Source organism: Marmota monax, unplaced genomic scaffold (assembly GCF_021218885.2).
Source record: "Marmota monax isolate L192 unplaced genomic scaffold, Marmota_monax_Labrador192_F-V1.1 WCK01_AAM20220418_F8-fsc00145, whole genome shotgun sequence".
NCBI classification, from domain to species: Eukaryota; Metazoa; Chordata; class Mammalia; order Rodentia; family Sciuridae; genus Marmota; species Marmota monax.
In genome coordinates, this window is record NW_026695201.1 from 2,456,795 (window position 1) to 2,471,444 (window position 14,650).

The window sequence follows — 14,650 nt, forward strand, 5'->3', positions numbered from 1 at the left end:
TGGCGATATTACCAAAAGTTCTCTATAGGTTTAATGCAATGCCAATCAAAATCCCAATGGCATTTCTTGTAGAAATAGATAAAGCAATCATGAAATTCATATGGAAAAATAAAAGACCAAGAATAGCAAAAGCAATTCTAAGCAGGAAGTGTGAACCAAGTGGTATAGCGATACCGGATTTAAAACTATATTACAGAGCAATAGTAACAAAAACAGCATGGTACTGGTACCAAAACAGGCGGGTGGACCAAGGGTACAGAATAGAGGACACAGAGACTAATCCACAAAGCTACAGCTATCTTATATTTGATAAAGGAGCTAAAAGCATGCAATGGAGGAAGGATAGCATCTTCAACAAATGGTGTTGGGAAAACTGGAAATCCATATGCAACAAAATGAAACTGAATCCCCTCCTCTCGCCATGCACAAAAGTTAACTCAAAGTGGATCAAGGAGCTTGATATCAAATCAGAGACTCTACGTCTGATAGAAGAAAAAGTTGGCTCCGATCTACATATTGTGGGGTCGGGCTCCAAATTCCTTAATAGGACACCCATAGCACAAAAGTTAATAACAAGAATCAACAAATGGGACCTACTTAAACTGAAAAGTTTTTTCTCAGCAAGAGAAACAATAAGAGAGGTAAATAGGGAGCCTACATCATGGGAACAAATCTTTACTCCTCACACTTCAGATAGAGCCCTAATATCCAGAGTATACAAAGAACTCAAAAAATTAAACAATAAGAAAACAAATAACCCAATCAACAAATGGGCCAAGGACCTGAACAGACACTTCTCAGAGGAGGACATACAATCAATCAACAAGTACATGAAAAAATGCTCACCATCTCTAGCAGTCAGAGAAATGCAAATCAAAACCACCCTAAGATACCACCTCACTCCAGTAAGATTGGCAGCCATTATGAAGTCAAACAACAACAAGTGCTGGAGAGGATGTGGGGAAAAGGGTACACTTGTACATTGCTGGTGGGACTGCAAACTGGTGCGGCCAATTTGGAAAGCAGTATGGAGATTCCTGGGAAAGCTGGGAATGGAACCACCATTTGACCCAGCTATTGCCCTTCTCAGACTATTCCCTGAAGACCTTAAAAGAGCATACTACAGGGATACTGCTACATCGATGTTCATAGCAGCACAATTCACAATTGCTAGACTGTGGAACCAACCCAGATGCCCTTCAATAGATGAATGGATAAAAAAAATGTGGCATTTATACACAATGGAGTATTATACAGCACTAAAAAATGACAAAATCATGGAATTTGCAGGGAAATGGATGGCACTAGAGCAGATTATGCTTAGTGAAGCTAGCCAATCCCTATAAAACAAATACCAAATGTCTTCCTTGATATAATGAGAGCAACTAAGAACAAAGCTGGGAGGAAGAGCAGGAAGAAAAGATTAACATTAAACAGATACATGAGGTGGGAGGGAAAGGGAGAGAAAAGGGAAATTGCATGGTAATGGAGGGAGATCCTCATTGTTATACAAAATTACATATAAGAGGTTGTGAGGGGAATGGGAAAATAAATAAGGAGAGAAATGAATTACAGTAGATGGGGTAGAGAGAGAAGATGGGAGGGGAGGGGAGGGGAGATAGTAGAGGATAGGAAAGGTAGCAGAATACAACAGTTACTAATAGGGCATTATGTAAAAATGTAGATGTGTAACCGACGTGATTCTGCAATCTGTATTTGGGGTAAAATTGGGAGTTCAAAACCCACCTGAATCAAATGTATGAAATATGATATGTCAAGAGCTTTGTAATGTTTTGAACAACCAATAAAAAAATAAAATAAAAATAAAATAAATAAATAAATACAAATGACCACTAAATTTATGAAAAAAAAATTCAACATCTTTACCATTAGGGAAATGCAAATTAAACTGCATTGAGATCCCATCTTGTCCTAGTCAGTAAGACTGTCATTAAGAATACAAAAAAATCAATAAATACTGGAGAAGATGAGGGAGAAAGGAACTCTCATACACTGTTGGCAGAGATATGAATTAGGACAACCATGGTGGAAATTAGTGCAGAGGATCCTCAAAAAACTAAGAATGGAACTACCATATGATCCCGCTACCCATTCCTCTACATACACCCAAAGGAGTTAGTCAGCATACCGAGTCAGCGTATCTGCATACCCATGCTTATGACAGCACAACTCACCATAGACATGTTATGGAATCAGCCGAGGCTCTAAGAACAAAGAACATGAGTATGTATACCCAGTGGAGCATTATTTAGTCAAAAAGAGTGATATTGTGTCATCTGCAGGAAAATGGATGGAACTGGAGATCATCATGTTAAACACAATAAGGCAAACTCAGAAAGACAAGTTATCACATGTTTTTTCTCTTGTGTACAAGCTATGGAGGGGAAAAAAAAAACAACGTGAAAGTAAAAGAAAGCCTATTAGAAAAGAGGAAGAAAATCAGGAGAGGGGAGGATAGAGGAGGGCAACGGGGCGTGTTATATGTATGTTCAGAAATGCCACAACGAAGCCCATTACTCTGTATAATTCATGTGCATTAATGAAAATACAAATTGAAAAGAAATAAAAACTAGAGTGATCAGAGAAGATAGAGACCAGAAAATGAAAACATAAAGTTTAAACAGAGGTTTGTGAGGAGGTGGGTAAGCACCTGTTGGAACCAAGAGGTTTCCAGGAAGAGAAGACCCAAAGTGCAAGGGTCCTAAAACATGGGGGAGCCCCCACATTCAAGGAAGTTGGAGGAATCAACGTGGCTGGAGAGGATGGTCAGAAAGGAAGAGTAGATGGAGATGAAGTCAGAGAGGAAGGACAGACCTTGTGACCGTAAATCATCTGCAACGCAATCTGCTCTAACTTGATTGAAACAAGAAGATTCTGAGCTGAGAAGTGCAAGATATGCTTCATTTTTTATACATCATTCTTTGTGCCTAAATGGCAACATGGTGGAGGTGAGAGGGCCAGTTAGGAGGCACCTGTAAGGAGAGTGATAATACACCTGTAATAATATATATAATATAATTATATATATATATATATATATATATATATATATATATATATATATATATATATATATATATATATTTCATATATGTTATAGCCAATAGGATTAACTGATAGATCAGATGTGGAGTCCTGAAAATAAAAAAGAGGTAAGAAAAACACTTTGATTCTTGGACTGAGTAATATCAAGTTGCTGCTACTGATACTGAGAAGTGGAAGGATGTCTAAGGGAAGATTTGGGATATGTTAGAAGAAACAAAAGAAATTTGAATTTGGACATGTGAAGTTGGAGACACCACTTAGGGTTTCCAGGGGACTTCGGGTACTCAGATATAGTTCAGGAGAGAGTGCTAGTCCAGAGATGGAAATTTGAGAGTCATTTACATAAAAGTAGTAGTAGTTAAGCCATAAGGATCAGTGACTTCCACCAAAGTAGGAAATCCAGAGAGAAACAAGAAGCCCAAGCTAACCTTCTGGGCATTCCAATATCTATCCCATGGGGAAGAAGGTTGGCCAGCCTTAGAAAGTGGTTAGTGAAAAACATAGAAAACAAGGAAAAGTGGTGTTAAGGAAGAGAAAGAGATCAAATATATTGAATGTTTCTGAGATGCTAGGTAAGATAAAGACTGCAGAAAGGACATAGAATTAGCAATATGGGGGTCACCAATGACAGTGACATTACTAGTTTTTTTTTTTGTTGTTGTTGTTGTTGTTTTATTTGCTTCGTTTTGTTTTGTTTTTATTGGTACCAGGGACTGAACCCAGGGGCGATTAACCACTGAGCCATATCCCTAGCCTTTTTTTTTCTTTTCTTTCTTTTTCTTTCTATCTTTTCTTTTCTTTTTTGTGGGGGGAGGGGACAGGATCCTATTAAGTTGCTTAAGACCTCGATAAGTTGCCGAGGTTGACTTTGAATTTGCAATCCTCCTTCCTTAGCTTCCAAGAGTGTGCCATGGTGACCAGCAACAATGCTAGATTTGATGGCAAATGATAAGGGAAAAAAAGTTCAATTCAAGTAGATGGAGAGAAAAGGAAGAAAGAAAGTAAAACCCTACTCTTTTGCTGTAAAAGAGCTAGAGAAATGTAATGGAGGGAGGCATAAGATGGAGAAGGTTGTTGGATTTTTTTTTTTTTTTTGGTCTGTTTCCTTGTTTTTCTAACATGGGAGGAATCACAGACTGCTTCACGTTGATGAGAATGATCTAGGAGAGGAGGAAAGATGGGGGTGTCAAACAAAAGCGAAATTGCTTACGCAAATGAAACCTTAAAAATGATCGCTCTTGAGATGTACCTTATAAAACAAAGGAAGCCCACCCCGCATTTCCTGCACTTGACATCTGCTTGGAAGGAACAACGGCTACCTTCCCCATGTCAGTGATTCTGAATGCCTCAAGGATTCCCCACTGTGTTGACTTGCTGCTACAGCTGACAGCTGTATAGCCAGAAACAGATCCTGGCGCTGTCATTGGGTAACTGTGTGATAGCCAGCAAATCACAACCTTCCAAAGTGCCCATATCCTCAAGTGTAAAATGAGCCCATTAAAGGGCGACTGTCAGAATAGGGTGATCCCATACAAGTAAGTCAAGAACTTACGACAGCTGTGCAAAGAACGATCGTTCAAAATTACTAAAGTGATAGAAATACAGTAATATTTTATCACAACAGTTTTACCCCAGCTGGGAGGTGAAGACTTGTACTGGAGACTGAGAAAAGAAGGTGGGTGGGTATCTTTTTAAAACTGTTTTTAAAAGGACAGATGAGGAAGAGTATGGGAGAGGTGGAGGAGCCCGGCTGGAATGAGAGGCCTTTGTGGCTTGGAGGAAAGCGCTGGAGTGACAGATGTCTAAGAAAGGGTCCCGTGTGAGTCAGCTCTGCCGGAACACTGGGGCTTGACTGTTGAATGAGGATCTCATCTCTTATTCATTGAATCAACAATGACATTCTCAACACTTCCTATGATGTATTAGGTTCTGGGATATAAAAGGAAGACAGGGTTCCAGCTGCTGAGTGGCTGTGTCAAGTCAGGGGAAGAGACACATAATTTAATAATGACAATGACACGTTATGAAAGCAGTTCTACTAAACCATGCTGCAGATGCTCTTGAGAGCACAGGAAGAGCATCTAACCACACCAGTGATCAGTCAAGAGCTGCAGGGCCTCCTTCATCTCTTGCTGCAAGCCTCATCACCAAGCTTCTGCCAGAAGAAGCCCCTTATCACTGAGGTCACTGTGACCAGCATGTTGTCTGCCCCCTCCCTACATGACTTTCCCCGACATGTGGCATTGACCATTATCTGACACACTGTCTATTTGACTTATCTATCCTCTGACTCCTGCTCCAAAAATGTAAGCCCCCTGAGGGCAGGAATTTCTCCCTGCACCCACTTCACCTGACACAATGCCAGGCACAGAGAAGGTCCCTAAACAATATGTGTTGAACGAATGAGTGGATCTCATAAAACTACAACGTACCAACAAGGACAGCAGTGAGGAGAGTGATCCATGCATTTCTAGAAGATGGAAAATGGATGGATTCAGCATGACCAACTTAGTGAACAAGAAAAGGCCCCCCCATTGGGAGAACCCAACAAAAATTGTGCTCATACCACACAACCCCAAAGAGACACAGTAGTTTCCATAAAAGTGGGCTAAATAGTGTAAGAAAGCACAGTTATTAAAGGTCTTTGTGAGGATCAGGTGCACTGTGGCATCCTGGGCAGCAAGATAAGTCTTTTTCCTCCAGTTTTGTAATCAGAGATACCCAGTGGGGGACACAAGGCACAGAAGTGTGGAGCACAGGCAACATGCTCAAGTAAAAGTCTATACAGGAAAAAAAATGGGATCCCCAAGCCCTCTTCTCACTGACTCCCAGAATGCTAACAGGCAGGTGGGAGTAACCAGCAGAAGCCTCAAACGCCCCACTCCACCACCCACCATGACTGGCCCAAGAGAGAGAAACGCCATGGTTACTGACATTTTGGGTCCTCAAGACAAACAGTCAAACACTGTCCTGCTAATCCTATAATAAAACTAATTGATAAATAAATCTGATTCACACACCAAGAACTCCAATTTGTGTGTGTGTGTGTGTGTTAAATATGAGCAAACAGACAATCACATTCAGAAAAGCCTCTTATTTAAAAGGTGGTTGAGGCAGAAAGAACTTAAAAGAAATAGGCACAAAGTGCAGGGTCGAATAAAACAAAGTCATCACAGAAATAAGAAAAGGCATTGCATCAATGAACCAAAAAAGTAGGCTGATAAATGTGAAAATGAAACAGTAATAAAAGAGATTTTTAGAGATTTACTTTATGAATGTGATAGCAGAAAAAAAATCATAGTTAATAGAGTGGTAGCAGATAAAGTTGAAGATCTCCATAAAAGTGAAACTGGAAGACAATTGGAATGGGAAAAAAGAAAAGAAAAGGCAGACAATAAAGGCTTATGCTAGAATGAATGATAACTAGCTAACAAGTGCTCGGGGAAGGGTAAACCGAGAGAATGGAGAAAAGAAAGTTATCTTTTTTTTTTTTTTAGGAGAAAATGGCATTTTGCTTTAATCTTCAACTGATTCTTTATTTTAATAATCACGTTATACTACTAAGTCTTAGATTTAAAAAAAACATTTTCCCCACCACGTGGTCCTAGGAAATAATATCTCATTTAATAAACAATGGTATAGCACAAGGAAAAGCACATAACTTTATTCCTTAAGTTTTTAACAGAATTTATTTATTTATTGTGGTGCTGGGGATTGAACCCAGGGCCTTGTGCATGCAAGGCAAGCACTCTACCAACTGAGCTATAGCCCCAGCCCCAGACCTTTATTTTTAAAATCAACTCTAGGTTCACAGAAAAACTGAGCCCAAAGTCCAGATTTCCCATGGTCCCCCTTCCCCACACATGCAGAGCCTCCTGTAACCTCAACATCCCTGTCACATTGGCCACCACTGATGAACCTACACTGTTTTTACCACTGATGAACCTACATGAGTACATCAGTACTGCCCAAAGTCCACAGTTCACCTTAGGGCTCACTTGGTGTTGTGCATTCTATAGGTTTGAAAAAAAATGAATTACACTTAAGCTTCCACCTCAGCAAAACATAAACAGTGCTCTGCCTACTCATGCTTGCCCCCACCACCCACCAACCTCTGGCAACCACTGATCTTTTTACTATCTCCATCATTTTGCCTTTTCCGGAATGTACTGGAGTTGGCATCACACATCAAGCAGGCTTTTTAGGCTGGCTTTTTCACTTAGTAATATGCATTTAAGTTTTCTCCATGTCTGTTTATGCTTTAATGTCTCATTCGTTTTTAGTGCTGAATAATATTCTATCATTTGGATGCACTACAGTTTGTTTATCCATTCTCTTGCTGAAGGATAAAGTCTTCCAAGTTTGACTATTATGAATAAAGCTGCCATAAATAGCCTTGTGCTGATTTTTATATAAACCTAAGTTTTCAGTTCCTTTGTGTAAATACCAAGGAGTGTTATTCCAATATCATAAAGTAAAAGTATGTTTAATTCTATAAGAAACCACAGGATGGTCTTCCAAAGTGTCTACCATATTGCATTTCCACTAGCAGCCAAATAGAGTTCCTGTTGTTCCATATCCTTGCAATTCATTTGGTGTTGTCAGTGTTCCAAACTTGGCCAGATGGATATGCACTGGCATCTCATTGTGGCTTTAATTTGCAGGTCCTGATAATGTTGATGTGGACCATTTTTTTCCCCACATATATATTTGTCATTTGTCTACCTTCTTTGGTGAAGAGTCTCTTAAAGTGCTTGGCCTCTTCCTTAATAGTGTTCTTACTTTTCTTTTTGTTGAATTTTAAGAGTTTTCTGCATATTCAGGGTACTTATCATATGTGGTTCCTGCAAATATTTTCTTTCAGTATGTAGCTTTTCATTTGCTTGATAGTTATTTGCAGAGCAGAAATTTATAATTTTCATGAAGTCCAGCTTTCAGCTTTTTCCTTTCATGGCTCAAGTCCATGCAGTATATCTAAAGAGTCATTGCCACTAAAAATGCCAGCCACTCAGGAGGCTGTGTATAAAAATATATTTAAAATTCCCAGCCCCCATAGAGGCTGAGGCAGGAGGATCACAGTTTGAGGCCAATATGGACAACTTAGCAAGACCCTGCCTCAAAAGTGAAAAATAAAAAGAGCTGGGAATGTAGTTCAGTGGTAAAAGTGCCCCTGGGTTTAATCCCAGTACTGGAAAATAGAGAGATGAGTGATAGATAGATAGATAGATAGATAGAGTGAGCAAGCCAGCCATACTGAAGGTCATCTCACTTTTCTTCTCTTATCATCTAAGAGGTTTATAGTTTGTTTTATGTTCATATTTTGCATTATTTTTTAGTGAAGGATAGAAAGTCTATTTAAATTATTATTATTTATTGCATGTGGATACCCAGTGTCCAGTATCACTTGCTGAAAAGAGTAGACTTCATCCATTGTATTACTTTTGTTCCTTTGTTAAAGATCGATTAATTTGGTTTGATGTGGGTCTAACTGGTTTCTTCATCTATTCTTTTGCCACCATCACACTATCTTGACTCCTGTAGCTTTAAGTTGGGGAGCATCAGCTCCCACAACTGGTCATTTTTCTCCAGTAGTGTTGGTTCTTCTATCTCTCTTGCTTCTCTGTATAAAATTTAAAGTCCATTTGTGAATATTCACAAAGTAACTCTCGGGGATTTTGATTGCATTGCATGTATATATGAAGTCGGAAGATGCAACATCTTGAAAATATCGAATCTTTCTCACCATTAACATGGAATATATCTCTCTCTAGTTAGTTCTTCTTCAATTTATTTTCATTTTTTCAGAGTTCTGCTGTTTTACTCATCTATATACATACACACACACACACACAGGTGTGTGTGTGTGTTTGTGTGTGGTGTGCACTATTTCTTTCCTTCTACTTACTACAAATTTAACTTGGGTCTTTTAGAATCATAGATAGAATCATTCTAGGGATGATTGATTTTAGATCTTTCTTCTGTTCCAGGCAAATCCTTTAAATTACAAAATACCATATATATATATATATATATATATATATATATATATATATATATATATATGACATGGATAGATTTATACCTAAGTACTTCATTTTTGATGGTGCTAATTCAAATGATACGGTCTTTTTTTCAATTTTAAATTCCATTTATTGCTTATGTATAGAAAAGCAATTGATTTTTGTATATGAATCCTATATCTTTTTGTATATTAATCTTGTGTACTTACTGTTATAATCACTTACTGGTTCCAGTTCTTTAGTTATTTCAGATTTTCTTCCAAGATGACCATATCATGTGCAAAGGCAGTTTATTTCTTCCTATCTAATCTATACTCCTTTTATTCCATTTTCTTGCATAATTTCCTTCCTTTCCTTAGCTAGGACTTCCAATATATGTTCAAAAGAAGTAGTAAGAGAGGTCTTGCCTTGTTCTTGATATCAGCAGGAAAGCTTTGAGTTTTTCACCATTATGATGTTAGCTGTAGGATTTTTTGTAGACAATTTTGATCAAGTTGAGAAGACTCCCCTATCCCTAATTTGCCACATTCTCATGATTGGGTATTGGCCTTTGTCAAATGTTTTTCTGCATTTATTAACATGATCATGTGATCTTTCTTCTTTTTTATAATTGATTTTATTTTTTAAATACGACAGCAGAATGCATTACAATTCTTATTACACATATAGAGCACAATTTTTCATATCTTTGTATGTAAAGTATGTTCACATCAATTCATGTCTTTATACATGTACTTTGTTTTTGTTTTTGCATTACTGTTCTTATTACACATATATACCACAATTTTTCATATCTCTGTTTGTACATAAAGTATGTTGACACCCAATTCGTGACTTCATACATGTACTTTGGATAATGATGTCCATCACATTCCACCATCCTTGCTAATCCCCTTGTTCATATGCCCCCTCCCTTTCATAGATGAATTCTGGATCTTTCTTCTTTAACCTGTTGATATAAGAGATTACATTAACTGATTTTCTAATGTTGAACAGCCTTGCATATAAGGGCAATTCTCACTTGGTCGTGATTTATAATTGTTTTTATATGTTGCTAGATTCAACTGGCTAATATTTTGCTGAGGAATTTTGCATGTATATTCACGAGAGACAGTGGCCTGTGAATTTCTTTCCACATAAAGTCTTTGTTTGGTAGGGATATGAGATAATTCTACCTTCATAAGATAACTTAGTATTCTCTTTGCTTCTAACTTCTGAAAGAGACTGTAGAAACTTTGTATAATTTCTTGCATCAGTGTTTGGCAGAGCCACCAGTGAACCTGTGTGAACCTGGTGCTTTACGTTATAAAAGGTTATTAATTACTGATTCAAATTCTTCAATAAATAAAGATCTAGTAGGATTCTTTATTTCTTCTTTTGTGAGTTTTGGCAGGCTGTGTTTTGGAAGGAACTGGTCCATTTCATCTGGGTTATCAAATTTGAGGACATGGATTTGTGATCATATTAGCCTTTCAGTGTCTATGGAATCTGTAGTGATATCTCTTCTTTTATGTCTCAGATATTAGTTATCTGTTTTCTGTCTTTTCTTTTTAGCTAGTCTGGGTTGGTTTATCAATTTTGTTGATCTTTTCAAAGAATTAGCTTTTGGTTTCAATTGACTTACTCTACTGATTCTCTGTTTTCAATGTCATTGATCTCAGCTGTGGTGTGCACTATTTCTTTCTTTCTACTTACTACGAATTTAATTTGTTCTTCTTTTAGAATCACAGATAGAATCATTCTAGGGATGATTGATTTTAGATCTTTCTTCTGTTCCAGGCAAATCCTTTAAATTACAAAATACCAAAGAGACTGAAGATCCTAAAATATTCCTTAGGAAGAAGACATCCCATTTAAAGATTAGGATTGCAGATGGCATTAGCCTTCTTGACACAAACAGCACTGGAAGAAGTGAAAGTGGAACAATTATTTTAGTATTTGAGGGAAAACAAAATTCAGGCTGGTGTTGGATACCTAGCTGGCAATTAATTACCTGTAAATGTAAGGAAGCAACAAAATTTTTCAGATATCTCCATGTCTTAGTCCATTTGAGCCTCCATAACAAAAATACCAGGGGTCTTCAAACACAGACATTTATGTCTCACAGTTCTAGAGGCGGAGAAGTCTAAAACCAAGGTGTGAGTAGATTCAGTATCTGGTGCAAACTTGAATCCTGGTTCATAGATGGTCCTGTTCCGGCTGCATTGTCACATGAAGTGGGTGTTCTGGAGTCCTATTTATTAGGATGTAATCTACCTAGGTCCTAGAGGCCTCACTTCCTGATACCATCACACAGGTGTTTAGAATTTCAACGTGAGCTTTAGGAAAACACAAACATTTGTCCATAATACCTCACAATGACAGTGCTGAGAAGCCCCTGAACTTTGACTTGTACAAGAATAGTGAGCAATCTGTCCAAATTTAAATAGGAGGACATAAATCTCAAGAAAGAATATTTCCAAAGGGGGAAAAATGTGTGCTGTATGTGTGTGAGAAAATGTAAACATCGTACAGGGCGTAACTGTGAGTTATATTGTGTGGTTATAGAAATGTAAAACACCAGATATTGATTTAACCAGAGATTTTGAAATGAATATACTGGAGAAACAGGAAGGGAGAATCACATATACTTAGGAGACGCAAATGTCTTGCAACATAAGAAATTATAGGTGTAAGAAAATACAAGTTCAGGGGCTGGGGTTGTGGCTCAGTGGTAGAGCGTGCTCACCTAACGTGTGAGGCACTGGGGTCGATCCTCAGCACCACATAAAAAAGTAAATAAACAAAATAAAGGTATTGTGCCCATCTACAACCAAAAAAATTGTTGATCTTCTATTGAGGAAAATCAATAGATAATAACTAAAATTGAAAAGCAAAGGACTAGATCATAATATTAGAAAAGACTTTTAAAAGTAGGTACTGCTGGTGAGTGAGATTTGGGAGTGGGGCAGAGAGCTACTCTTTATTGTCCTTCTTAATACTGTCTGAATTTTAATCTATAGTAATGTATCAACTTGCCAAAGATAAAGATTAGACTTAAAACTTCAGAGGCTCTGCTTGATGCTCACTGAAATACCTTTCTACTCTTTCATCCTAGGGATCTATGTACTGTGCCATCAGTTCCAAATGTGACATACAAAATAATATTTCAGAGGTGGAATTAAATACTTCCAGCTAAATGAAATTGAGAAGGATCCATTAGGGAACAAAAAGTATTTGGACTGGTCCTTTTAGAATTAGATTTTTATTAAGCGAGAATATAAAATGTGGATTATTAGGCCAATGTAATGGAGAAGTCATATCTCACAGATCACACCCATGTATTCAACACTTGGACCGTTTTCTATAGTCCCCGATTGCCTGTAGCACAAAGAACTGACCTTTATAACTCAGCCACTAAGGGCTAGGTCCCTTCCACAGGTTATTTCATGTAACCTCACAGCTACTCTATGCAATATATTACTCATGCCTCATAAGTGAGGGTTCTTGCCAGACATGGTGGCACATGCCTGTGTTCCCAGCAATGTGGGAGGCTGAAGCAGAAGGGTCACAAATTTGAGACCAACCTAAGCAACTGAGCAAGACCCTGTCATAAAATAAAAAATTAAAAGGGATGGGGATGTAGTTCAATGATACAGCAGCACCCCAGTACTGCATAAATAAGTAAACAAATACACAATGTATGTGCTGGGACTTAGAAATCTCAAGGCACTTTTTCCATGACTTATGGTCTAATTAGAATTTTAACCCTACTGTTTTCGGTTAAGATATACATTTATTTTTCCATTGCTCTGCCCTGCCTTCTTAGAATATTTATAGGTTCACTATATAGAAACTGTTTTTTTAGGAGTACAAATACATCAAATAATCAAAGTCTAGAAGAACAGTCCCTGAACTCCTCCAGCCCCTCCCATTTCTAGTTCTTGCTCACCACTTCCTTCCCTGCACGGGTGCACAGCTCAAAACACAGACAGACTTTCTACCAGAAATCAATTATCTGAAATCTCTGGAATTGGTGAAGATTCTTACTGCAAATAACAAAATATACTCCTCCTAATTTAAGGAGAAAGAGACTTTATTAAAAATAAGAACTCAGAGATCACTGGAAAGGCTAAATAAAACAAAAGACCAGCCCAAACTCATAGAAGTCTATCACTGCGATCCCCACACCTCCTTGCCCACCACATACAAAACCATGTGTTCCACACCTCCTCCTCTACCACACACACTACCATGTGCCCCACACCTCCTCCCCTCCCACACACACCACGTTCCCCACATCTCCTCCTACACCACTTACACCATGTTCCTCATATCTCCTCCCCTACCACACACACCACCATGTGCCCCACACCTCCTCCCCTCCCACACACACCACTATGTTCCCACTCCCTCCTGACCACACACACCACGTTCCCCACATCTCCTCCTACACCACTTACACCATGTTCCTCACATCTCCTCCCCTACCACATACACCACCATGTGCCCCACACCTCCTCCCACACCACATACACCACCATGTTCCCATTTCCTCCTGACCACATACACTACCATGTGCCCCATACCTGCTTGCTCACCACATAACACCACCATGTGCCCCACACCTCCTCCCCTACTACATACACCAGGTGCCCCACACCTCCTTCCTCACCTACATACACCATGTTCCCCACGCCTCCTCCCTCACCCACTTATACCATGTTCTTCACACCTCCTCTCTCACACACTTACACCACTATGCTCCACACACCTATTCCCTCACCACATATACCACCATGTTCCCATTTCCTCCAGATCACATATACCATCATGTGCCCCATACCTGCTTGCTCACTACATAACACCACAATGTGCCCCACACCTCCTCCCACACTACATACACCACCATGTGCCCTCCACGACCTCCCACACCACATACACCAGGTGCCCCATACCTCCTTCCTCACCCACATACACCATGTTCTTCACACCTCCTCCCTCACACACTTACACCACTATGCTCCCCATACCTCTTCCCTCACCACATACACCATGTGCCCTCCACCTCCTCCCACACACATTTATACCACCATGTGCCCCACACCTCCTCCCCTACCCACTAACACATACCACGCACCACACAGCAAAACTCTTCTGAATGATTTAAGTTCACTGCTTGGGCCACCAAACACAGGATGACAAGACATGATTGCAGTGCAATCACTGTATCTGCAGCACTAATGCCAACTGTGTCAGGACTCTTACTTTTCCATTGCCACTATTGCCAAGAGCACAAACTCTTCTAAAGCCAGCTCTATCGGCAAGATGGAAGCTCCACGAGTGCCTGGTTATCATGCTAAGGACTTCCAATTGAAGCCTTACTTGGAGCATCAGACAGGGTAAAACCAAATCACCTGCATCCATCCATCCTGCAAGAGAAACTGAGATTATACTTCTAGTTTGGGAGGTAAAGATCATTGCATGCAAATTATTTAAAAGATGCTGGAAAGCCTCAAATCTGACATATGTGCACTAAAAACCCAATCAAAACAGATGAGGATTCAACTACTCTTAGATTTCTG

At 39.0% G+C, this 14,650-nt stretch overlaps 1 protein-coding gene across 9 annotated transcripts in view; it reads right to left on the reverse strand.

Annotated features, from left to right (window-relative positions):
* Positions 1–14,650, reverse strand: part of Aim2 (absent in melanoma 2) — a 78,392-nt gene that overhangs the window by 31,155 nt on the left and 32,587 nt on the right. The window contains exon 1 of one of the 9 annotated variants that reach the window (XM_046429053.2): positions 14,334–14,446. The exons of the other annotated variants lie outside the window; for them this stretch is intronic. The gene's annotated coding sequence lies outside the window, so the exon portion shown is untranslated. Of the gene's footprint in view, positions 1–14,333; positions 14,447–14,650 lie in introns of those variants that run through there. 9 annotated transcript variants of the gene reach the window in all.